We start from the raw sequence: 18,882 nt of genomic DNA, 5'->3' as shown, positions 1-18,882 counted from the left end.
GCACTGTAGGGTTTCTATGATTCTATGACAGTGTTGAAATTCATATCTAGTGATTTAATGTTTTTCATAGAATCCCTACGGTGCAGAAAGAGACCATTTGGCCCATCGAGTCTGCACTGACTCAACAGAAGAGCATCCCCGTAACCCCAAATATTTACTTAACTAATCCCCCAAACCCACGCACGCTGCACACTAAGCAACAATTTAGCATGGCCAATCAGCCTAACCGGCATGTCTTTCAGACTGTGGGAGGAAATCGGAGTACCAGGCGGATATCCACGCCAGCCCGGGGAGAATGTGCAAACAGCCACCCAAGGCCCGAATTGAACCTGGGTTCCTGGTGATCTGAGGCAGCAGTGCTAACCATTTTGTATTGAATTCTATATTCCACAATTTTAACCAAGTTATCAACCCACTTAAATGAACCCACAGGATGCATCAATACAATTCAGTAAGCTGTGATGATGGAACATCTTTCCTCAAATTCTTGAATTTGTTTGCTCACTTTATTTTCAAAATCATTTGAAGAGTAGCTAGAAGATATATATACTTATTGGAGCACAGTTTATATTGAGCACTTCAAAAAAAATGTGAGAAGTTGAGTGAGGAAAAATGGCAATGTGCTGCCTGAACATTTGATGTGCCTTTTTTGTATAAGCTACACAGGTCAGAAATTTGAATTGCTAATTCCTATAAGGTAGGAAGTGAAAGAGTGTGAGTTTCCTCAGTCTAAAATGATCTAATTTGAAATTAAGTTGAATTTGAAAGAAAATAGTCTCTTTTTTTGAGGTAAACAGATTTCGTAAAGGTTAAAAGGAGAAAGCAGTTTGAAGGTAAAGGAATCCCTGGCATCTCAGCCCTCACTCTTGGAAAGAATGAGTGGGCCAGATGGGTGGAGGGTGAAGTGAATGACAGTCAAGCAAAGGGATGGAAGGGCTGAACAGGGGAAGAGGCCGAGTTACTGGCGGATATGAGATTATAAAAAGGGGAAGGATGACTGGCAAGGTGAAGAGAAATGTGCTATGATGGACGGGAGTGGAGGGAAGATGTAGGAGGGATTAAGAGAGGGAATAGTAAGGTGAGAACCACATTTTCCCCATAATCCTGTCCCCAAATGCAATCTGTAGCTTTGGCCACTCTTTCCCTGCCACAGCATGTTGTGCACGAACTCAAAAATAAAGGTGAAGAGAAGAAAAAGACAGAGAAACAATAAGAACGTTAGGGAGAGGGAAGCAGAACACAAGGGAAAGAGAAAAACAGAAGCAGAAAAGGAGATCTGAAACATAACAGGAAACAGGTGGAAGAAATAATATTTTCTAACTTACCGTATATAATGCCAGAGGAGATCAGTCAAAATATATCCAGCTATCATTCTACAAATGTGACAGGCGAGGTTAGATGGGTGGCTTTCAGCAGCAATTGTACCCTGTGCCTGTCAACGAGGGACCCACTAATGACGCCCACTTCCTCCCCACCACCAACTAACACAACTCTCCTCAATAACTACCCCCACTCCCCCGTTACATATTTAAGCAATTGCATGATTGCGTTAAGAGCAGATCACATGATTTGATGGTGAGGTGATTGGGTGTTTCGGAGGCTTCAGCTTTTTGTTTCAGCTTGTCCTTTGTACAGGCTCCTTCAATAAATATGTTTTTATTAGTTTGAATCTACATATGCAAACCATGACTTTTCTTTTTGTTTAAAACCCACAACGCCTAACATAATTAGACCATTACAAAAAGAAAATCAGTGATGAATCAGGATTTTATTTCGTGGAGCAAAGAGCTTAAGGTAGAAGAAAAAGGGTCCTCACACGTTGAATATTAGAAGTCTGGGAAGAAGCAACAACAGAATAAAAAATAAAGAGCCAGTGAAGAAAGAACAAGTAAGAAAAAATCTCTCTATGTCAGAGATTTAGCTTAAGCTTCCCTTTTCGTACGTCCTAGTTCATTTTGGAAGACCTCAAAATATTTATATAGCAGTTCCTGAAACCTCCATCTAACCATTCAGTTTAATCTGTTTGAGCCAATCAGATCCCATTAAATAAGGTCAAAGTCCCTTACTTATTAAGATAAATAATTGCACCGCCTGATTCTTGAAGGACACTGTGACTGTTGTTACCCTTAACGTCTGCAATGTTTCTCCAGTATCAGCAGATAATATAGTTCCTGACTCGTTCAGTCTCAATGGTCGGAAACCTTTTTAAAGATAACGAAATGCCTGCTCCCCTATGAGTGTAGTTGCAGCTGCTGTGTCAACATCCATTTTAAGAGATCTGCCATTTACCATCAAGGCTCTTTCCATAGTGAATACTTTATTCAGTTGGACTTGGTTAAGGGTAAGCAATTCAGGTCCCTTGTCAGGCTTTTCATCTAGTTTCTTCAAAGGAGTTAAAATAACCGTTGTGGTTTTTCTTTTTGCGTATTCTGTCCTGACAGCTTCACTCTGCACCATGCTTCTAAATAATCCTCTTTTCATTGCACCTGAAACACACATAATTCCTACATCAGCACGCTTCTTGAAAGTGTTCTTACCCCACACCGAAAGCAAGCTTCTGCCCTCGATGCTGTATCCCTTTTATTGGACTCTTCAGCACCCACACTTAGATTAATCTTCAGAACAGCCATATCCCACCACAAGCGATTTACCTTGTTTGGCACGCCTTGCAACTCGCTTACACCCTGTTCTGCACATTCAGTCGCTTGGACCAGCTCCATAGCTTTCTCCAGAGAAATTTTGGGCTCAGCCAGTAACTTCTTTTGTATAATTATGCTGTTTATGCCACAGACCAAATCGTCCCTTTATATTTATCCTAAACCTGTGTTGAATTCACAATGCTTTACTCATCCTTTCAATCTAGCCACAAAGCCTGAAATGGTCTCTCCTGGCCTCCGGACTGCTGAGTGAAATCTGAACCTTAACATAATGATCGGGGATCGGCGGGGGGAGTGGTGAAATGATTTCTAGCCACCTCAACTATCTAGTCAAAAGACTTGGGTCGGGATTTCCTGGCTGCGCTCACCCCAAGACTGGAAAATCCCACCCAAGGTCAACAGAATTTTGCATGGTCCTGTCCTGCCCATTACGATTCCCGTGATGGGAGGGAATGGGAAAATTCTGCCCTTGGTGTCTGGAGCATCAGGCGATGTTTAAACTTTTGATTAAGCTACAAGTTTGTGGGTCACAAATTGTGACCAGAATAACCTTCCGCTATGCTTCAGTTGTTACCTCAGCTGCTACAAAGAAGTAGCATAGCCTTTCGATATACTGCCCCAAGTTTTCTATTTTCAAATTGTTCTAATTTCCCAATCAAAGGCATTTCAACATGTGCCTGCACTTTGTTTCTTCTTTTCAACGCTCCAGTCTCTTCCCCCTCGAGCTATGCACTGCAACCCTCAAGGTATTGGAACGTTTTTCCAACTCATCAGTGTAATCAATTGAGGGCTACCCGATAAGGCTAAAGAACAAAAGACTTTGTTGCCACCAATAAATAATTATATTTACAATAGGATCAGACTGAATAACTATGCGACTGTGTACTACTCCTTCTTGGCTCCAATTGTGAATCCTCCCTCAGCCCATGATACCACCCTTGCACTCGAGTAGCTCAGCTTCCTACCTCAACACTCCATAGGGTCCGGCCCAACCACATAGCCCTAAGAGTACACCTCCTTAAAGGGGCCATGCTACCACTGACACCCTGTGCCCATAGTTCTCCAAGCTCTTTCATGCATCAGTTAATCTTTCAACTTCAAAAGGAAAGAATATCCTCTGTATATTTATTTTGTTTATTATGCACTTTCCTTCAGACTGACAAAGCCCTCCGTCGAAAGTTCCACATGAATAAAGATTGATGGGTCATTTGTCATTTTGTGAACTTTTAGGAAATCGGCCTGTCATGAGCAGTGAGTGAGAATCAATATTGCTTGCTGGTGTCAGACCACCTGAGGGCAGTGCAACAGAATGAATGACAAAGCGCTTACTGTTCGTTGTCACCCCTTTTTCTTAGATCCATTCATGTACTAATATACTGTGTACAAGACTTCATGAATCTTTAAAGACAAAAGGGTTACTGCAGAGGAAAAAGACAAGAAAAGCATTTATGCTCACCTTTTTCCTTAGTGATGTTATTATTTTAAATACAATTCAGTGTATATTTGATTACTTATAAGAGCTGAATTAGATTTCACAGTAAATCTTTATCCCTGTGCTAATACTGGAAAATATACTTTAATTGGTTGACTGCATAAACAATTAAACAAATATTGTGTGTCAGTAACTCCTTTTCTCAGGGAAAATGTGATGAAGTAACACCTTTTGGAATAATTTGTGACGCAGTCTTTACTCAGATGCCAAATCCCCTTCCCTGTGCCCATGCTAATCCCATGATTACTTCACCGTGTTTCCTTTATTTCTGTTGTAATTAATTACAACTGTGCTTTTTTATGCCATGCTGATATGTCACTTGGCGTCTGGCCTCAGTTCATTATTTTCATTGCATTAGGTGCTGAGAAGCAATGTTGCCTGAAGGGAACATCAGTTTCCGAAGGCATGTATAGAAGCCTTCTAAATATTGGGATGCAGCCTTTGGGAACAATTAGAAGCAAGTGTCCCAGCTATGTGTGGTTGCCAACATCAGCTGAGATGGACACAAAGTTTTGATTTTCTCCCACTTTCCTTCTTTCTCCTTTACACTTTCTCCCCTTAAGGTGGTGATCAATGCAGAGGTACAGTTCAGTTAATGGTAGTACCTGCTAAAATAATTGTGATTTAGTTGTAACTCTAGCGTGAGTGTTGACAAGTTGTTTTTACAAGAAAGGCTTCACAGTTGAGAAAGCCTTTATCTTTACCGACATTTTGCACATATCCACTGACATATGCACACGTGTATCATCCAGGAGTGGAAATCTAAATTGAATATTTTCCCCCACCATATCCAAAGAGATTAGAAGGAATTGCAACTCCTTACTGTCACCATGGCAAAAATGAAGTATTTTTGTTTAACTTGTTAGATAGCCCCTTAATTCAGTTTCAGTATAGAATAGGCTTGTCAATCCTTCAGGATATGCCTGGAGTCTCCAGACGTTTAGCCCCGCAAGACATTCCATGAGATCATAGCTAATATGCAACCTAATTGCGTATACCCACCTTTGCCACATATTCCTTTACACTGTAGCTGAATAAAAAATCTATCAATCCCAGTTTTAAACTGACCAATTGCTGTGGCATTTGCGCAAGAGTTTCAAACATCAAATGCACTTGCATGAAGGAGTGTTTCCTATCTTCATTCCTGAAAGGTCTGGTTCTAATTTTTTGACCTCGCTCCTTAGTCCTCAACTCGCCAGCTCACAGAAATAGTTTCTCCCACTTTACGTATTCTGTTCTAATTAATATCTTGATAACTTCAATTAAATCATCCCATAACCTTCTAAATTCCAGGGAATAAACCCAAGCTTCTGCAATTTCTCCTCCTGGTTTAATCTTTGTGAAGGAAGAAGCAAGGCGGCATTGTGGCTCAGAGGTTAGCACTGCTGTCTCACATGACAGGGACCTGGTTTAAATTCTGGCCTTGGGTGACTGTCTGTGGAGTTTGAACGTTTTCCCCCTGTCTGTGTGTGTTTTCTCCGGGTTCCTCCCAGATTCCAAAGATGTGTAGGTTAGGTGGATTGGCCATGCTAATTTGCCCCTTAGTGTTCAATGATGTGTAGGTTAGAGGGATTAGTGGGGTAAAATATGCTTTCGATGGGCCGTTTGCACTGTAAGGATTCTATGTTGTTAATTTTAACATTTTGTAGATTTATTATGTTATTCTTTAATACAGGCTTTTTTTGCATGTGTCGGTGTGTTTGACTAATTTAGCTGAAGACAGTCTGTCTACAGGGTTGAGGACACCAAAGAAGTCCAGGTGTGAAAGCCATGCACTTAAAGTGAATATGGTCAAATTGAATTTTCGACAAGTAAATCAGACATGGGTAGAAATTTGCATTAGGAGATCAAGAAGGGTTGTTGTGTTCAGATGTTAAATTTCATAGACAAGTTATAGAAGTCCAAAGTCCAAACGGCCTGTTTAATTGCTGTCATCACTGGAGTGATATATAGAAGGCCTACAGTACAGAAAGAGGCCATTCGGCCCATCGGGTCTGCACCGACCACAATCCCACCCAGGCCCTATCCCCACATCCCTACCCCCACATCCCTACATATTTTACCCACTAATCCCTCTAACCTACGCATCTCAGGACACTAAAGGGCAATTTTAGCATGGCCAATCAACCTAACCCACACATCTTTGGACAGTGGGAGGAAACTGGAGCACCCGGAGGAAACCCACGCAGACACGAGGAGAATGTGCAAACTCCACACAGGCAGTGACCCAAGCCGGGAATCGAACCCAGGTCCCTGGAGCTGTGAAGCAGCAGTGCGAACCACTGTGCTGCCGTGCCGCCCTGATATGACAATCATTTTTCTTTCTCTGGGCAACCCAGTCTTACAGCACCAGACCACGGACAGCCTCCACTGGCTCAGGCTTCAGTGGGGCCCCCCTGCCCTGTTGCTAGGGGTCCCATCCCTCCCTGCCCTGTAGCTAGGGGGCCTCATCACCCCCATGCCTTGCTGCCAGGGGGTCCAACCCACCTCTCCTGCCTTGTTGCTAGGTGGTCCCATCCTCTTGTTGCTATGGGATCCCATTCCCCCTTCCCTGTTGCTAAAGGATCCCATCACCCCCACCCCGTTGCTAGGGGGTCCCATCCCTCCCTACCCTAGCTAGGAGGTCCCATCCCCCCGCTCTGCCCTGTTGCTAGGGGGTCCCATCCCCCCTGCCCTGTTGCTAGGGGGTCCCATTCCCACCCCCCCCCCCCCTCCGGCCTGGTGCGACGAGGGTCCCATTCCCCCCCCCACCGCTCTGTTGCGACGGGGGTCCCATCCCCCCTGCCCTGTTGCGAGGAGGTCCCATCACCCACCCCCGCCTGTTGCTAGGGGTTCCCGACCCCCCCCTGCCCTGTTGCTAGGGGGTCCTGATTCCCCCCCCTGCCCTGTTGCTAGGGGGTCCCGACCTTAACCAAAAAGTTAAAAGGGGTTTAGAAACTTGGAAAAGATCATAAATAAGGGAAGGTAATTATTATTTTTTACCTGCAAGTGGGGTCAATAAGGAGAACGTAAAAGATTTTAATATTCTGGGAAAGGTAATTTTCAAAGAAGGAAAAGGACAATGGAGTCAAGATGAAAGAGCAAAATGGTACTTCAGCAGAGATGTGAGAGCTGTGTTGGGAGTGGCCATGTGAAACTCCCTGGCATGCTGCCCTATGCGAGAAGAGAGCTGTGAAAAAAAGGTGAGTAAGAGTTTTAACAACACCAGGTTAAAGTCCAACAGGTTTATTTGGTAGCAAATGCCATTAGCTTTCGGAGCGCTGCTCCTTCGTCAGATGGAGTGGAAATCTGCTCTCAAACAGGGCACAGAGACATAAAATCAAGTTACAGAATACTGATTAGAATGCGAATCTCTACAGCCAACCAGGTCTTAAAGATACAGACAATGTGAGTGGAGGGAGCATTAAGCACAGGTTAAAGAGATGTGTATTGTCTCCAGACAGGACAGCCAGTGAACAGTGACAGCCAGGACAGCCTGTCCTGTTTGGAGACAATACACCATTTCTTTAACCTGTGCTTAATGCTCCCTCCACTCACATTGTCTGTATCTTTAAGACCTGGTTGGCTGTAGAGATTCGCATTCTAATCAGTATTCTGTAACTTGATTTTGTGTCTCTGTGCCCTGTTTGAGAGCAGATTTCCACTCCGTCTGACGAAGGAGCAGCGCTCCGAAAGCTAATGGCATTTGCTACCAAATAAACCTGTTGGACTTTAACCTGGTGTTGTTAAAACTCTTACTGTGTTTACCCCAGTCCAACACCGGCATCTCCACATCAAAAAAAAGTGAAGCAGTTTTCAGCTAACCCAGGAAAGTGTCTGTTCTTCAGAAGCAGAGTTTTGTTTTAAAGTTGGTGAATTTCCAAAGCAGATTGGAAGGAAGAGTGAGAAGCCCTGACCTATGGCAAAAGTGAGTTTGCCCAAAATTAAATGTTTTTTTTAAGTTAAAATAAGAGATTGTTTGCCTAAAGGGGTGCTTTAGGTCTAACTAAGTAGTAAATCATTTTGGGGGAATGTTCTATAAGACTTTTTTTTAACCACGTAATGTAATCCTGTGTGTTTAAGCTTTCTTTTCTTTTGTTAATAAATGTTTTAATTTAATGTTTAAAATCCTCAAAAGTTTTAACTGGAAGTTGTGACTTGTGGCATCAGTACACATATCTTTTCATGGTCAAAATGCAAAAAGAAAAGTGTTGAGGTAAGTTTGCCAGTCTTCCCTTTGCAATTTGGTTTGCGTGGCAATTATAGCTGATCATTACACCTTGGAGTTCATGTATTAGTTTGATCCCAAGGCCAATATATTCTTCCTAAGGTGTACTGCCCAGAACTGTTGATAGAAACATAGATGCTATCTAAGCAGGACTTTATGGGTGGGATTTTCCAGCCGCATCACCCAGGCCAGAAATTTCCACCCGAGGTCAATGGATCAAGTACAGTCAAGTCCGCCCCTGCCCACTAAGATTCCCGTGGCAGGTGAGACGGGAAATTTCCACCCTGTATAGCTGAAAAATGAATTCTAATCTTTTGAATTCTATTCCACTCTATAGAGGCCAGCATTCCATTACTTTATTATTTTCTTCTGTCCAAGACATTTTTAATGATCTCTGTACCTGAAACCCAAGACACTTTTTGGATCTCCACTGTCTCTAGCCTTTCACCATTTAGCAAATACTGTGTTTTATCCTCTCTTTGGGGGTGAGAATACAATGCTGCAAGCAACCCAGGAATAGAATCATAGGGGCATAATTTGTTTTAGTACAATTCTAGTTCATGATTATAAAAGCATTGGAGATGAGAAAAGAGGCAATTCATTGACAGTGTATCATCCAATTGGGTCGAAGTGTTTATCACTTTTCAAATTTGTCAGAATGTAATGTGCCAAGAGGATTGATGTGCTTGACAAGTAATGACAGGAGTTTGGATGTAAGGCAGTTAGAGAGAAGGTTGAAATCTTCAGGAATACATCCAACCAGAATTGGCAATGCCAAGATAAGAACCTGAAATTCCACAGACGATCTTCCAGTCATTATTTTGGCATGAGGCCAGCGGAGCCCCCAGGGAAATTGGTTAATTGGCATTGCTTGTAATGTGGCTTTAGAAGTTCTTCTGCTCTTCAACCTTGTTTATGGTGGGAAACAGACAATCCTCGTGTAATTTTTTTGGCCAAGAATTTTAAAGTCAACTTCATGCCCTCAGTGTAAATTAAAACAAATGTTGCTTCCTTGACCTGTTGGTACAAGGTAGTGAGTCAAGCATACCATTCAAATACAAAGTGTGATTTGTTCAATTATCATCATGATTAATAGTTAACGGAATTTAGCTTGCAATTGCCTAAGTCCAATTAGCACAGCAAATGTTTTCTGGAATAAATATGCTGTCTGAATTGAGTTGGCTGGAATGAATGAAAGAACAAAACCAGCATGTTAGCTTTTATAATTGGTAAGCAACTTCTAATGCTTTTTGCTCCAAATTCTGAACCATTTTGTTATTTTCCTCATATTTGCTGGTCAGTTTCATGTGGCATTGCACACAGATAGTCAAGATCAAATATAGTTTTAAATATGCATGGTTCAGAAGCAGAGTATAATTGGTGTAGATAAAACAGTTACCTGAGGAGTTGCTACCTAGTGACTCTATGCTGACACCAAAGTTGTCAAAAACAATAAATCCTGTTCACTATACAGGTTCAAAACTGAACAAGGTGCTTATATTTTGTTTACAGGATAAAGAATTATTCTTAAACTTTGCATGCATGCCATTTGGGCGGCACGGTGGCACAGTGGTTAGCGCTGTTGCCTCACAGTGCCAGGGACCTGGGTTCGATTCTCGGCTTGGGTCACTGTCTGTGTGGAATCTTTGCGTTCTACCCATGTCTGTGTGGGTTTCCTCGGGGTGCTTTGGTTTCGTCCCGTATGTCCGAAAGATGTGCTGGTTAGATGTATTGGCTATGCTTTGGAGGGAAAAAATGGTGAAAATGCAGTAATGCAATGCACTAAAACCTGTTGTTGAATTGAGTTTGGAGGCATTAAAGCACCTGTGAGTGAGTCTTATCAACTGATGGAGTTGAGGCTCCACGGAGAGTTGGAATAATAAAATTAAAACCAAGTACCGCAGTTAAATTATCATATTTATTTTTGACCTTTTAATGTTAACAACTTGCACCGCATTCTGTTGAGGACAGGCTCAAGCTGCAAGGGGAAGGACATCCTGCCAACAGTGCATTTCCTGATTACTCACTTTGACTGCTACAAAAGTCTAAGACGGCTCAGCTTAATTACTGAGAACAAAAGATTGTCGACATATATTTTGATCCAATAATTTTCATGTACTGATCACAGTAGAATTGTTTCCCATATTTTCATAATTTATCCTGGGAAATGGTTTTTGGACATTTCAAACAAATCGGGAGTGAACTGTGGAAGCAATGTTATATTGTAATTTAATTTTGGTAATTAATTCTGATTCACTAAATACTCCCCATGATTGCTCAAGCTCTTTGGCTTCGCCTCAGCCTCATATAGCCAGCACCATGCTGGCAGCAAACTTCTCCAATATTTTGAGTTTGACCTGAAGATTTGAAGCTATACACAGTGATTGCATCATTTTCTCCTTGAGAGGAAAGGGGATTTTCAAGAATAACCACAAGTGAGACATTTTAACAAAAGCAGAATCGACAAATGTTAGTTAAGAGATACAAGACACCAGCTGGTTTTAGTGGTGGACAAAAGCTGCAGGAAACTATGGTTGCACAATCTAAGCCAAGGCTTCCCAAACTGTGGGTGAGACTTTGGGGTCAGGAGCTCCAGGGGAGCAAAAGCTGCCATGGAGCTCACTGATTCCTGGCAGTTGTGAGGTCCCTTTAAGTGCTTGTGGGTTTTTTTGTTTGTGTGTGTGATCTAATAGATTGAGACTGCTTTCTGAGGCCCACTTGCTGCTGCAAAAAAAGTCTGTGAATAGGGAGGAGTCTTTTTTTGGGGGGAGAAGCCCTGCCTTTCCTGGTGCTCAACTTTTGTTCCCCTCCCCCCTCACCTGCACCCCTGTTCAAGAACTAAAACTAAAGCCCTTCTCCCTTTCTCTCTCCTGAATTCACAACTGAAACCTCCATCCTGTATCCCCAAATTTTCAATCTGGGGTCACGCAAAGTCTGAAAATGAAAATGGGGTTGCAGTTGAAAAATGTGCAAACAGCAATCCAAGCACCCTATTATATCAATACTGTGATAACCCCCCAGGAGGTGCATGGAGAATCACTGATTGATCTTCCTGTGGGTTAAGAGAAAAATGGTACAAGACACCAGATGGTTTTAGTGGTGGGCAAAAGCTGCAGGCAACCATGGTTGCCATGGTTGCACAGAATTCCCACTCACCCGAGGAAGGGGCTTAAGGCTCCGAAAGCTTGTGGCTTTTGCTACCAAATAAACCTGTTGGACTTTAACCTGATGTTGTTAAACTTCTTACTGCACAATCTAAGCCAAGGCTTCCCAAACTGTCGGTGAGATTTTGGGGTCGTGAGTTCCCCTGGTAACAGGCAGTGGCATTCCCAGCTGGAACTCATTACCTGAGCCTTTATAAGGCAGGCCCAGGACTGGTCCTGCTGAAATGTCTGTGAAATCATTCCTGGAAAGAAGTATCCTTTCCTCACATTTATGCTACAATAGCATTGTTGGGGGCTGTATGGCTTCATAATATGCCTTGGTTTCTGGACCAGGATCCTAACAGTAAATAGGTACGTACTTAAATGAAGTGGGGAACAATAGAAGTATAGAACTTTAGGTGTAAAAACTGCCGAAGAGATGAGCTCAAAGTGGAGACTTGAGAATACAGTCCACACGAATGTGCTAAAAACCTAGTTATGAAAGAAAGTTGTTTCGATAGAGGCGATCAAAAGGGAAACATGATATATCAGTAGCTACTAACTCTGTACTGACAGGAGAGGTGGAAAGAAGAAGGAAGGAAAGCAGCTGGACAACAGTTAAGATCAGCGCCATGATCAGCTTGAAAGTGGAACTCTTCCAGAAAGCAGAATTCTAGGCTAGAAGCTGCTGATTTGAAAAGTTCAGAGAGAACCAATGCTGAGCCAAGCTTAATGATAACTCGTGGGTGGTAACAATTTGCTGGATTTAGCACATAGTTATATCATATGGGATGATTACTTTGGGACAAGGGACATGTCTCTGAGTTCAGGGACATAGATTGATGGGAATGGGATTAATTCTAGAATATAGCGTGAGTGTGTGTAGCCATTTTTGTAGTTAAGCGTACATTTGTTTTGTATTGTGGCCTTGTGTGTTTTACCTGTTAATAAACCTTTTTTAAATCAGTGGTTACAACAAGACTGGACCTTTGCCTATCTGTCTCCGGCATGGTGGGTAACGCGTTAGGTGCATTGGCCATGCTAAATTCTCGCTCAGTGTACCCAAAAAGGCACCAGAGTGTGGCGACTAGGTGATTTTCACAGTAACTTCATTGGAGTGTTAATGTAAGTCTACTTATGACTCGAATAAATAGGCTTAAACATGATAACAAATTGAAAAGGCACACTGTTCAGAACCTGTGTTCCAAGTTACCCATCTGAGTTCTGGGATATCCTTGCATCTAACATCAGTGGGGTTCTTAACACTTGCATACATCCCCAACTTTAACTATTCCTGCATTGGCGGCCATGCCTTCAACTGCATGGATCCTAAGCTCTGGAATTCTTTCCTGAAATCTCTCTGCCCCTCTACCATTCCTTTCTCCTTTAAGATACAGTTTATAACCCACCTCTTTGATACCTATCCTTATGTCTTTATATGGAGGGGGGCAGCAGTGGCATAGTGGTACTGACACTGAACTATAATCAAGAGCTCCAGTTTAGTGCTCTGAGGGCAAGGGTTCACATCACAACAGGGTAATTTAAATTAAAAATAAATCTCAAATTGAAAGTTAGTCTCAGTGATGGTGACTATGAAACTCGCATTGACTGTCGGAAAAACCCATCTGGTTACTAATGTCCTTTCGGAAAGGGAATTTGCCGTCCTTACCTGGTCTGGCCTACATGTGACTCCAGACTCACAGCAATGTGGTTGACCTTTAACCGTCCTCTGAAAAGGCCTAACAAGCCATTCAGCTGGCAAAGGTAATTAAGGATGGGCAACAAATGCTGGCCTTGCCAGCGACACCACATCCCATGAAAGAGTTTTTAAAAATGAATCTGCAACTATGGAATTCCATGAGCTAAATGTCAAATTTTGTCTGGAAGTTTTACTCCGTTTACAAATTCTGTGTACAGATAGATGAACAGTTCCATGAAGTTATCCATCTCAAAAGAGGGGAGACAAAGTTGTTTAACTGTTGCTCATCTTATTCTTTATCTTTAGGTGGAATTCACAGCTCCACTCAAACCAGCTACACCTGCAATAGAACAAGTGGCCTGTTCGTCAATTCATACTTTTGAATTCTTCATTTCATCATTGTCCCTTTGAGCTCCACATCATCAGGGATTGTAACCATGCTACACAGTAACAACCACTTCCATGGCTTCTTGTGTTCCATTCTCATTGGTAATAAATCATTCACCATGTGTTCCTTCCTCAAACTAATTGACATGTTCCTAGATTTGCACAACTGAGCTGGCATTTGGTCCTAATAAGATGGATAATGTAGAACGTCAAGGTGATTGTGAGGATGCAACAGGTTCCTTTGGGGGTTCTTGAAAAAGTAGATGGCACAGGATGGGCAACTGGGTTTGGTTATGTATATTGGTGTTGATTAGATGCAGTGTTTTGTGATGGAGCACAAATATTTCTGGAACCTGCTGAAAGCAAAGTTGTTACCAGAATTAATATAATTGGTTCTCGTTGCGCAAACAAAGAGCATTGTCATTTTCATGAACATCAGCATCGCACAGGTGGCATGCTTATAAAGGATTTTATTTCCTGACTGCTACGACAAATCCTCACACTGTAGCACCAGTTGAAGGCTGATTTTTTTCTGTGAAGAAAATAACATTATTTAGCCTGAGACTAAATGTTCCAAATGAATCAGGCTCTGCAGTGGTGTGAAAATGTCAATATTTTACCAGTAGAAGCTACCACCAAAGCGAAGTAAATAATTCGTAGTATTTCTGTCTGTGTGCAAGAAATGTTGATGACAAACTTTATCTGCTCTTGGTAAACATGTCTGCTTTTTGTAGCTTGTTTTCAAACTCAAGAAGTATTGTCAGTGTCTCCTTCTGTACATGACTTTGACCCCAGTAAATTACTGAATAAATGAAAATGAACAATGCTTATGGACAGAAATCATAGAAACCCTACAGTGCAGAAGGAGGCCATTCAGCCCATCGAGTTTGCACCGACCACAATCCCACCCAGGCCCTACCCCCACATATTTACCCGCTAATGCTTCTAACCTACGCATCTCAGGGGCAATTTTAACCTGGCCAATCAACCTAACCCGCACATCTTTGGACTGTGGGAGGAAACCGGAGCACCCGGAGGAAACCCACGCAAACACGAGGAGAATGTGCAAACTCCACACAGACAGTGACCCGAGCCGGGAATCGAACCCAGGTCCCTGGAGCTGTGAAGCAGCAGTGCTAACCACTGTGCTACCGTGTGTGAAACAATTCAGGAATTCAGTAATTTAGAAAGAGCTACTCAATCCAACTCCATCCTTCATCTCTTGGGTTGTAGGTTACAGCACTGCAAAGTGTTTCTTTTTTCAAATCTGCCTCGACCATCCTTTCAGGCCATGAGCTTCAGAGCTCCACAAAAGAAAGTTCTGAATTCCCCTCTTATCATTCCATCAATTACTTGAAATCTATCTCTCCTGTTTATTGACCACTCTGCCAACAGAAATGGATCCTTCATATGCATTGTAACCAGGTCCCTCATAATTTTACACAGCTCAGTTAAATCTTCCCTTAGCTTCCTCTTTTCCGAAGGAAACCCAGTTCATCCCAAATTTTTCCACTTGCATAAAGTTCTCAATTTCTGGCAACATTTTTGTAAATCTCAGCTGCACCCTCTTGAGTGTGATCACATCCTCTCTGGGATGTAGTCACTGGAACTATAGACTGTATTCTAGCTGCAGTTTAACTAGTGTTTTTTACAGTTCTAACATAACCTTTCTGGTCTTATATGCTCGGTCTCAGACAAAATGGGATACGGGGACAGGGTGGGAATATGGTGTTGAGATAGAAGATCAGCCATGGTCATGTTGAATGATGGAGTAGACGCAAAGGGCTGAATGACCTCCACCAGCTCCTATTTTATATGATGAATAGAAGAAAGTATCCCATATGTCTCTTGACCATCCTATCTACCTATCATGTTACCATCAGCGATCTGTAGATGTTAACTCTTCAATCCTTCAGTTTCTCTGCACTTTTAAGAATCCTACCATTCGTTGTGTTCTCTTGCTTTATTAGCTCTCCCCATATACATCACAATTGATGCCTACAGATTCCACATATTGCTATTTCCATTCATGGATATAGCTGGCAATTATCTTTCATAAGTGTTAACATAACATGTATAAATTATAACAGTTGTACCCATACTAAGGTATGTCTCTTCAATTTAGACACTCTTGACTGCACATCTTTCCAAGAAAGAAGTCTCACAGCACCAGGTTAAAGTCCAACAGGTCTATTTGGAATCACAAGCTTTCGGAGCGCTGCTGCTTCATCAGGTGAGTCTCACATGATGAAGGAGCAGAGCTCTGAAAGCTCGTGATTCCAAATAAACCTGTTGGTCTTTACCCTGGTGTTGTGAGACTTCTTACTGTGCCCACCCCAGTCCAACACTGGCATCTCCATATCAACCATCGACACCGCAAACCACCGACTCAAAGTGGAGAGGATCTCCAAGAAGATCGTGCATATAGACAGACTCACCTGATGAAGGAACAGCTCTCCCAAAGTTCGTGATTCCTGTTGGACTTTAACCTGGTGTTGTGAGACTTCTTACTGTGCCCATCCCAGTCCAACGTCAGCATTTCCACATCATCCTTCCAAGTATGGTGGATTGTTGTCCATTTGTTTCCTTGTTTGCTGAACTGTTGTGCAATGGGTTGTCCTTCTGTCCTGCGGAAGATATTTTGCCACCCTCTGCTGTTATCTACAATAATCAACAGTGAAACAAACTGTTCAGAATTTCCTTGTTTCCTCCATAAATGTTCGAATTGGAGTGATACACTGAATCAAAAACTCTGACAAAGAGTCACCCAGACTCGAAACGTTAGCACTGTTCTCTCTCCACAGATGCTGTCAGACCTGCAGAGATTTTCCAGCTTTTTCTGTTTTTGTTTCAGATTCCAGCATCCGCAGTAATTTGCTTTTATCTTGAGACACAGGATGTTAGTTATTTAACCTGAAACAGTCAATGTGCCAAGAGCAAATTAAATACTGTTGTATCTGATTATAAAGTCCTCTGATTTGAAACATAAGCTTTGCCAGGCAAATAAATTTTCACCTTTATCTATTTCAAAATAACAATAGCTACAAAGGTCTGTGCAACAATATCTGTTTTTCAAAGGCTTTTGTTTTCAAAATATTTTCATTTGCAGTGAGTGAATGAGAAATAAATTAATGTTGAGTTGAAATGAACAGATTTCTGAAAGAAACTAGGCATGTTTGTTTCCCCCCATGTTGATTCTCTTCCATAATGTTCTCCTGCTTAAGTCACCAGCCATTATAGTATAAAAACATTGTTTTTAAATAAGAAATACATAAGTGAAAAGATTTTGAAGGTAAAAGGAAACACCAGGCTTCACAAGGCATTCCTTCAACATCTGCCCAATTCAATACAGCTACACAGTAAAAATAAGTTTCAGGATTAACATTTTGAAGTTTTATATGGTGCAGATTTTGTTACCAATTCATAACTCTGCATAATCACTGAAATTAAGTGGAAGTCTAGGAGTTCTGGCCTTTTCTTTATTCATTCACCAAAACACAGGATAGTCATTAATGTGCAGAAAACTCTTCTTTGGTCTTGCTGCTTCTAAAATCCTTTTTCTATAAAAACTTCTAATTAAAGAAACTTCCTGTATTGAGATTTATAGTCTCCTGTGCATGTTAGCCAGCAGCAAGCAGTACAACATCATCATCCAGTGACAAGGGGCTGCTAACAATCTCTCCGCAGCAGTAAATAATTACTTCCGCTAAAGTGAAAAATAATCACTTTGAAACTTGATTTTCCACAATAGATGAAAAGATAAAAATAAATAATTGTTGGGAAATAAATATTAGAGCAACAGCCCATTTAATCAGAATCTTTTTAAAGATGCTTTTGTATTTTTAATTACTTACATGTAACATATCTTTACTGACATTTTTAAACGGTCCCAATTATTTGCTTTGCGCACTGTGAAGTAACTTTTGCACCTGGCACAGATGTAACAATGGAGCCATATGGTGTGCAATACCAATAAAAATAATGTTCTTACATGTTTGCTTTTCCTTGCAACACAGAAGTCCAACCAAGATAACACCTCTAGTATTGCATCAATTTTACTTGGCACCCAGCTCCTGAATAGGGGAAATGAATGCCCCACAGAAAATTGTTCCTCTGATTTTCTCTCTCTTCCTATTCATCATTTCTACTAAGCAAATGATTCAGATCACAGAATCATAGAACTTAACACAGGTGGCATGGTGGCACAGTGGTTAGCACTGCTGCTTCACAACGCCAGGGACCTGGGTTCAATTTCCAGTTTGGGTCACTGTCTGTGCGGAGTCTGCACGTTCTCCCCATGTCTGCATGGGTTTCCTCCGAGTGCTCCGGTTTCCTCCCACGGTCCAAAAGATGTGCTGGTTAGGTGCATTGGCCATGCTAAATTCTCCCTCAGTGTACCTGAAAAGGCGCCGGAGTGTGGCGACTAGGGGATTTTCACAGTAACTTCATTGCAGTATTAATGTAAGACTACTTGTGACACTAATAAATAAACTTCAAAATCAATTGAGCTAATTCCTTAACTCAAACCCTATTTCTATGTCCTTTCCATGTATCTCTTTGTATTCTTCCTTTACAAATAATACTCAAACTCCTTTGTTCCTAAGGTTGTCAACACCATTTTTAACACAAGTTCAGGAATGACAAGAGCCACAAAGCGGGCACCACGTGTGGAAGCAAGAGCACCACTGAGGCCCGGATGACTTCAACAGTTAGGCCTCATTTATCTGCCACTTTGACTACCAACCAAAATGACTGGAAAGTTTGTGGGAAGCAGCTTCCTGGCCGAGAGCTTATTAGAGTTAGGCAGTTCAGTGAATGGAGCAACAGTGGGTAAATGAAGTTGAAATTCAGATCGGCCATAATTTAATTGAATGGTGAAACTGGCTTGAGGGAAGAATGGTCAATTCCTGTTCCTATGCTCCGACAACATTGTTTAGCCAAAAATACCAACTTATGTTATTAAATAAAGCTGTTGTTTCCAGCTTTTATTTTTAAGATTGGATGTAGTTCACATCTTCAACACTAATATTTGAACCCGTTGTGTTTCTTTTATCTGTAATGTTAATAGAGCAAGATTAGTAAGCAGTAAATGGACCAGTGCTTTAATTTTAAACAGATTATAGTTGTAATTAAACAAGATCTTTGAAAAATGATCAGGCTTAAGCTGTGAGTCTCTTTATATGCTGCAAACATTGTGCACATCCTGTAGCACATCTGGTAAAAATCAGATGAAAACAGTAATTTATTGAGCGCAGCTTGGGCTGGGCAACACCTGGACTATTTTGTTTTGCATTGAT

At 41.7% G+C, this 18,882-nt stretch overlaps 1 long non-coding RNA gene across 1 annotated transcript in view; it reads left to right on the top strand.

Annotated features, from left to right (window-relative positions):
• Positions 1–17,574, top strand: part of LOC144508535 (uncharacterized) — a 40,866-nt gene extending 23,292 nt beyond the window's left edge. The window contains exons 2-3 of the long non-coding RNA XR_013500298.1: positions 13,505–13,687; positions 15,711–17,574. This is a non-coding gene — a long non-coding RNA (uncharacterized LOC144508535). The remainder of the gene's footprint in view (positions 1–13,504; positions 13,688–15,710) is intronic.
• Positions 17,575–18,882: the final 1,308 nt, after the last annotated feature.

The sequence above is a fragment of the Mustelus asterias genome, chromosome 20 (genome assembly GCF_964213995.1).
Source record: "Mustelus asterias chromosome 20, sMusAst1.hap1.1, whole genome shotgun sequence".
In the NCBI taxonomy this organism is placed as follows: Eukaryota; Metazoa; Chordata; class Chondrichthyes; order Carcharhiniformes; family Triakidae; genus Mustelus; species Mustelus asterias.
The sequence above is the reverse complement of the archived record's forward strand: the minus strand, read 5'-3'. Positions and strand labels throughout refer to the sequence as shown.